Source organism: Leptonychotes weddellii, chromosome 4 (genome assembly GCF_054177405.1).
Source record: "Leptonychotes weddellii isolate Sample4059 chromosome 4, ASM5417740v2, whole genome shotgun sequence".
Classification (NCBI taxonomy): Eukaryota; Metazoa; Chordata; class Mammalia; order Carnivora; family Phocidae; genus Leptonychotes; species Leptonychotes weddellii.
In genome coordinates this window covers 82098671-82106857 of record NC_138372.1, presented here as the reverse complement: position 1 = coordinate 82106857, position 8187 = coordinate 82098671, and positions in this window count along the sequence as shown.

Below are 8187 nucleotides of genomic sequence, written 5' to 3'. Positions count from 1 at the left end.
TCACTTTTCTTTTCAAAAGAAGTAAAGCCCAATTGTCTATATGGCATTGGTTAAGGGAAGTAAATTCCTGCCAAACATTGACTGTGCCTACACAAATTAACTGTTGCTATGAGATAATATTCAGCAAAGGTTACAAGGAACCAATCAGAGATTCTATCTTCACGAATAATAAGTATGAGTGAGCAGAATTTCTTGAAGATGTTTATAATCTGAACAATATATGCATGCAATATTTTTATAGAATGGAAAAGGTAGCCTCATTTTTCATTCATTTATGCATACAGCATATATATTATGAGTAAGGCACAATGTCTTGCGAGAATAGGTATAGAAAGATGTTACCTCGTCCTCTCTTTCTTGCTCTCCTTTCCTCTCTTCGCTTCCTTTGTTCAGAAAATGTGCATTGTAATATTTTCCCTAGAATTTTATCTGGATATTTGCTTTCTCTTTCCCTTTAACTTTGATGGTTCAAGGAACCTTGCGTAGCACATGCTTTGCAGCTTCACCTAGAAACACTCCCTCCGGGGTGGAGGTGCTCAGATCTCGGGCTGGCAGGCTGCTCACAGTTACCCCTTCAGTTGCCCTCAGTTAAAGGCACACCCCTTCACCCCTTCCTTTGACGCAGCCTTCATCCAATGTCTAGTTGATGGAGGGAGAAGAAGACCTGGCCTCTGTGCCTCAATTTGAGAAACCTCTGAAGTATTTTCTCAACTCCTGAGCTCTCTGTGGACTTGTCTGAGGGTCTGAGGCCTCTGCTCCAACTACATTGAACTTCAACTTTTCCTTCTGCCAGTCCTGCTCTCTTCACTTCCTTCTGGGTGTGGTTCCCAAATGCCCTTTCCTCTATATGGTCCCTTGCATCCATATCTCCTTCTCAGTTTTTGTAGATGATAAACTTAACCTAGAAGACTTAGTACTGGAAGTGACCTAGAAAGCAGGCTCTAAAATGGGGTTTTAGAACTGTAGCATCTGTTGGCCAACTGGCAGGGAATATAGCTCCTAGCATGTGGTGGGGGTGTAACTGTGAAGAATTTTGCAGGTGGTGAACTGGGTAGAAAGGAATTCATTAATGCTTGCAATATCTCAAGTGTTTAAGAGGTAGAAGGAAATTAATAATTCTAAAGACCATCAGATCAAATGGCTATTTCTGGGTAATATTGATGTGTCAGATAAAAACAGGCTGAGAGTGATTAATACGTAAATTGATAAGTAAATTAAAGTAATTGAAGGTAAAATGTGACCATTAATTCCCTTGGTTTCCTTGGCAACATATATGAAGATGCTCATCTCTGGCAGTGAAGGGCAGAGGATGAGGATGAGACCCAAGACTTGATCAGAAAGGTAGCAGAACTCCAGAGAAGGTAGAATTCTCAATCAGAGGAAGTTTCCTGCAAAGTCAGGGACTCAGAAGGAATAGGACCCTGAAACTTGGATGGAGATATCTGATATGATGCTCTTAGTACCTTGGAACTCAGAACACTTCTCTGGACTTTTGGAAATGGAAAACTCCTCCCTGACAAAGTCTAGCAAACTCCCTTGCTTGAGCATGATACAGAGACGTCTGTCTCACAAGACAACATAAGGGTTGTTCTGAGCCTGCTAATGGAGGAAAGGGGCTAAATGCTGATGGGACTGCAGCATCCAGCAGCATGTACAGGCAACAGTTGTGACAGAACATATGGAACTGGATCTCAACATTGCTGGATCAAAGAGGGCGGGATATTAAGTTTGATTAAGGGAAAGTTTACTGATATAGCAATACTCTCCCAAGATAAGAATTTAAAGCCACAAGACCTCTAGTGCTATCATGCTGTAAGGAGGGCTCTTGGAAGTTGGGGAAAGTGATGGCCTATATTATAATAAATAGAAATGCCCTTGTCAGGTAGTAGAGGAAGAGATCGAAATGACAAAAGAAATAGGCATTCTAAATAAAAACTCTATAAGCCCAGAAAACACACCAGCTGACTGCGATCCATGGAGAGCCTGAAGGACATGCCATTTACCAAAGTGCTGGAGAGTATGCTGATTAGAATGGTACTAGCATCATTGCGAAGCTCAGTGGTAGCCCAGCGCTAAGGTTAAGAGACACTGTTACAGAACTGGGTTCCATAGTAGCAGTGGGTATGATGGGAACCCAAAATAAGAGAAGGCAGCATCAACTACCAGAAGCAATGTGGGTACAACTACCATAACATGTGGCAAGACTGGAATGTCAGCCCAGGGTCCTGGTCTACACGGTGCTAGGAAGATGGTTAATAGACAGTTTTCATAGAGACAAAATGTATGGACAGTCACTAAGAGTGTTGCTTAATTTACACCATCAAATGAATTAGGCACGTGATGTGATGAGCACCGGGTGTTTTACGCAACTGATGGATTATTGAACTCTACATCTGAAACTAATGATGTACTATAGGTTGGCTAATTGAATTTAAATTAAAAAAAATGAGTTAGAATGTATAACCAGGAGGCAGAAGGCAATCATCCCGATAAAAGTTTATGTTCTTTGTTTAGTTCTCAGATCTGGAACACGTTGACTGGAGAATATGAGGCCTCATGAGGAAAGATCCTGATATACCACAGTATGTATGTATGTTAATGATTCCCCCAGACCTTCCCTGAAGGAAATTATGGTTACTTCCTCAGGTAAGCTTATACTGGACAAAAGGGAATGACAGAACCGTTGGGCATAAATCCAAGTTGACACTGACCACTGGATCCAAAGTGTCATCATGGCGCCCCTGCTGGAAAGATCATAGGTTCAACTGTGGCTGCCAAGGCAGAAAACGTAGTTCATCCAACTAACTCTCTTCTTGTACATTTCCTTAATTAACAAGACAAACTAGTGCTTGGCCAAACGTTACTTTAGAAGGGAGTGAGCTGTGTAAGAGCATAGCAGGAGGAGGATTGTAGGGGGTGTTGTGCTGGCCTGCCTGGATCCCCTGTCCAGTACAGAGACACTCACTCCTCCAGGTTCCAGAGTCATTGGTTGCTGACAACTTAATCTGTATCTCTCACCAGGGCTTGCCCTTGATTTAAGGCAACTGTGCTCCCCATGGTCTATTTGCTCTCATTTCTTTCCTAAAGCCACCTCATAGATGTACCAGTTTAGAGCTTGAGGAATCCATAATCACAACCAGATACAGCATGCCACACTGCTCATGCTGAGAAATGAGACAGAGGCCCTGGTGAAGCCAGTGAAAATCAAACAATCCAAAGAAATGCTTTTATTTAATTCTTCAGGGGCTGCCATTAATGCTGAACTGTGGGTTTGTCCTGGATGGTCTTGCCAGGTGCAAGAACTGTAACCCACACACATTCCCTTGAGGCTGGGAGACCACCAAGATGGGAGCCTACCCAATGATGGTTGCTCAAGAGACTTCGTGAGCCTCTGTGCCTTCTATCATGACACAGCTGTCTCAGTTCACATGCACGGACACGCACACACACAGACACATGTGCACACACATGCAAGCACATACACACACAACACTCACACAACCATTTTTCACGGTGAGTTTGGAACCGGATAAGATCATCTGTGAGTTTGGAACTGGGTAAGATCATCTGTCTGGGCTCCTCTCTCTATAAAGGAAGAAGTTAGGATCCTAATTATTTTCTTCCCAATTAAGTCTTCATGCCTTGTGCTAATTGTCTTACATTATGCCCAGAAAATTGAATTCTACATACCAAGAAAATTTGCGGTGAAGCAATCTCTGTTAAAAAACAAAAACACAAAAAACCTGTTAAAAGCTTTCTCCAAAGCAATGGGTAGTCACTGTCTCATATTTGTTATGTAAGAGGGCACATGAGAGATCCTTTCCAAAGTAAAAACAATATCAAGGAGACTTACACCTTTGTGTTAGATCTAGGGTCTGGTAGCTTTAAATACCAGGTTTTTGCTAATAACACTAATAAAATGTTTAACATACTACCTTATCAAACACTCTTTAACATGCATATTAACTTTCTTGATGAGAAAGGAAAGACAAACTAGACATAAGTGTTTGAAAGTAGATTAATCGTTATTATGTGATGCTGTCTAATTAATCAATTTGAAAAGATAACCCAGTTAATAATTTGTTGCATTTAACTATTCCATTATTGAATACATTTTTCAGTTTAATTTTCACCTGTTTGCCATAAACTTGATATATATTTTTAATAAATATACACATATATTTAAATATATATATAAAATAAATATATATGTATATTTTAAGCAGACTATAGTAGAGGCAAAGTAAATGGTGCTTAAGTTTGCAGTAGAAATGAAATGTTAGAACTTTGGCTATAACACTGAGCCAGGAGTAAAGACAAAGTTTAAAGTAGTTTCCCTTGAAATACACTGATTGGTTGTCTGCCTTTGATAAATATATTTTTATAATTGCTCAAATCATATTTCAAACTGCCTCTATGAATATATCCTCCCTGGAATATTTTAAATCTTTCAGTGCATTTATTAGGAGCATATATTATAAAGTACGAAATGATTATTTAATGAACTTTCTCTTCTGCCTCAGCTCCTACTAAGATGCACCCACCCACAAAGCTACATTGAAGTGAAACCAATGTGTCATAAATATAACATTCCTAAAGACTATAATATAGTATCATTTTAAAACTTTAAATTGCTGCAGGTGATGAATGAGGTTCTAGATCTAAAACAAAAACAAAAACAAAAACAAAAACACAAAAAAAACCCCCACAAAGACTTCAACTGCTGTTTTATTGGATGTCAGCGTGCAGCCTATCTGATACGGAAGGCGGTGGTGCAAAGGGAGAGTCCGGAGCTGCTGCACACACCAGTGTGTGCAAGACGAGAAGTGTGAGGAGGCATATGACTTCTGCATGGGTGGACGTGATGGTTTTTTTGTTCATACACAGAATGGAAATTCCTGATGAAAGAACAGGGACTATAGCATCTTCCAATCACTGCAATGAAATTCAGAAACCATTGTTTGAGACATGTTAAAAAGCAAAGACCCACTAAAGAAAGGCAGAAAATTATTGCATCATGAAAAGAGAAATAGCACTTACTAGTAGTGACTAGCGACCCTGTGTTTGCAGAATGTATTGGAAGAACCAAAAATCTTGACAATGTAGCTAAAGCTGTGGATAATTGTCTTTACCTCTACCTTATAACTTTTTGCAGGGGTGAGGATTTCAAGGAGTAAAAATAAATACATGGATTTTGTTTTTATTTTGAAATGGGAGCTTTTTGGTTTACAAGTTCATTAAAAACTAAAAACTGTTTCTGTAAAAAAATAAATAAATAAGAATAAATAAATAAATACATGGAGGTGACTTGGCAGGTTGCCATTGGAGTGCACCCAACAGCCACACTGAGGAGGTTTAATGGACTCTAAGTAGGAAGAGAGAAGGAAATGGCGAGAAGCATATTCCCCGCAATGCTTGGCGAGATATATTGTTAATGGCAGTGCTGAAAACGTGCTTTAAATATTTCCCTCTCTGTTTTTTGTTGCTTTCCTAGGAGGATTATTCATCACCACAGAACTGGAGGTGGGTTTGAGGATAGAAAGGGCATACAGAATGAATAATCCACTTAATCCTGCTAAATCTTTGGTACTTTCCTCTACATTTTTTTCTCAAGCAAAACAAAAACCTAATACTTCAGGCTTACATAATAGTGTCAAAGCCAAACAGTGAACAACACCCGTATCAGTTCAGAATAATTAATGATTTTTCACTGTAATTACTTTTGGCCTCATCTTAAAAAAAAAAAACAAAAAAACACATTTTTCTACATTAAGGACATAAAACCAAAAATACAAATTCACACTGGAGTGGTACTCACTAATAAAAGAAACACATTTCTGCAATTATACTGGATCCTTGCTGACCTTCTTACCTGGCCTGTTGGAAAATCAGAAATAGAGTAGGAAGAAAATTGCTATTGAAATAAAATTGCAAAGTTCTCTTTCTTTACACTGCGAAGTATGAAGTCACTGTGGTTCAGAATTGTCTTTTAATTTCAACAAACAAATACTAGACATTTATTACCTGCCAAGCACTGTTCCGGGTGCTCTGGATAAAAATGTAAACACGACACTATTTTTCTGCCCTCGACCTGCCTATCCAGCCGCTGTGAAGTCAGGGACTGGTAAAACAGTACACGAAACAATGTCTGGTGTCCCTGTCATGTGGGTAACGTTGTGACCTACTGTGGCTGCCGAGTTGGAGCCAAAGAAAGCTGTAAATTTTTTTTGAAGCCACGGTTCTTGAAATCATGAATATATAGTCTGAGAAGGAAGGGATGCTGTCAATCACTAGCTTGAAGATCAAGCAGAAAGCAACAACAGAAATGAGAGGGACTGCGGACTTCCATCAGGTTTCTAGAACACGGTTTCGTTATTTGAATGGGAGTGAACTCTAAGATTTTTGGAAATACCCCTATGGAAAAGCTATACTCACCCCCCAACAAAAGAATAAATGCTTTTTGAATTATCTGATACTTTGTATTATTCACACTTCAGGTCCTCTGCATTAAATAAAGACTGCGTGTTGAATAGTGGGGAACTCGCTTTCTATTTCCCCTCTGTCAGTGTGATTAAAAGGTGAACACATATTATTGAGCCCCAGGCAACATCTTACACAGGATCTCTGGCATTCAGTAGGGAATTATTTTGCAGTTAGTGAACTACTGAAAACATTTCTAGCCAAGCAAAATATTTTATCAAATTCATTTTCTACTTTTAAAATATATGCTCACTATTTTTGGCACATGAAGGAAAAGCCAATTTAAAAAAAAAAGTCATTTAAAGTTAAAAATGCTTTCTAATCAAACATGGTTAGAGGGGAGAGGCAAGGTAAAAAGTGAAGTATTAAAACAGCACTGTCCCAGGGCACCTGGGTGGCTCAGGTGGTTGGGTATCTGCCTTCAGCTCAGGTCATGGTCCCAGGGTCCTGGGAACGAGCCCTGCATCCGGCTCCCTGCTCAGCTGGGGGGGGGGTGGTGGCGCTTCTCCCTCTCCCTCTGCCTCTCCCTCAGCTCATGCTCTCTCCCTCGCTCTCTCTCTCTCTCTGTGTCTCTGTCTCAAATGAATGAATAAAATCTTAAAAAAGAAAAAAAAAAAAAAAAAGCACTGTCCCAAACAGAATCATAGATCATGAGCATAGATTCCTCATGCTAAACCCTCTCAAGAGAGCCTGCATAAGCAATTGGCTTTGAATTTTGCTTAGGAAGTACGAGCATATATTTTTAAGAAACTGAACACTGATACTATTCACTGGAGAGAGTAATCAAAAAGGGAGCAACTTGTTATTCTCTTTTCTCCAAATGGAAATACTTTTGCTGCTTCCCATTGTAAAAGTACTTCATGCTGATTGCAAAAATCTAAACAAGTGTGAAGAGAAAACTGGCTTCCATGAATTCTGCTAGGAACAGCTGGGTGTAATTCACTCTGCTATAGCCACCCTGGCTTCCTGTTCCTCCCAGAATATTCCACGGGCTCCTCAACCTCAAGCTTTGCATTTGCAATTCCCTCTGCTTGCAGTTCTGTTCCTCAGACATTTGAGTTGCTAGATACCCACTCCCTCACTTCTTAGAGTTTTCTTTTATCTTTTTTTTTTTTTGAAGATTTTATGTATTTATTTGAGAGAGAGAGTGAGAGTACAAGCAGGGGGAGTGGCAGGCAGAGGGAGAGGGAGAAGCAGGCTCCCCGCTGAGCAGGGAGCCCGATTGGGGCTCCATCCCAGGATCCTGGGATCATGACCTGAGCCGAAGGCAGACGCTCAACTGACTGAGCCACCCAGGCACCCCTAGAGTTTTCTTCTTAAGCCCTTAGAGAGGCCTGCCAGAACACACTCTTACTAAAATACCAGTTCCTGCCCATGACTCTCTATTCTCCGTACCCCCGTGCATTGTCTTGACAGCGCTATCTTCCACTAAGGGAGCGTACATAACTTGCCTAAGTTCACACAGCTAGAAGTGGCAGGCTCAGGATTCACTCAGGCTCTCTGGCTGCAGGGTGGGTGCTTGCAATCGTTACACAATGCTGCCCTTCTGGATTAGACACTTCATACATCTTGCAGTGAATTTAGACAAGGCTGGAATTTGACTTAGGTGGCATCAGTGTGGGCACACAAAGTCGACCATCCTGCTGTCCAAGGATAACTGGCAAGTACTAACCGGGGAGCAGGACGCAGGCGAGGGGCAGGACATAA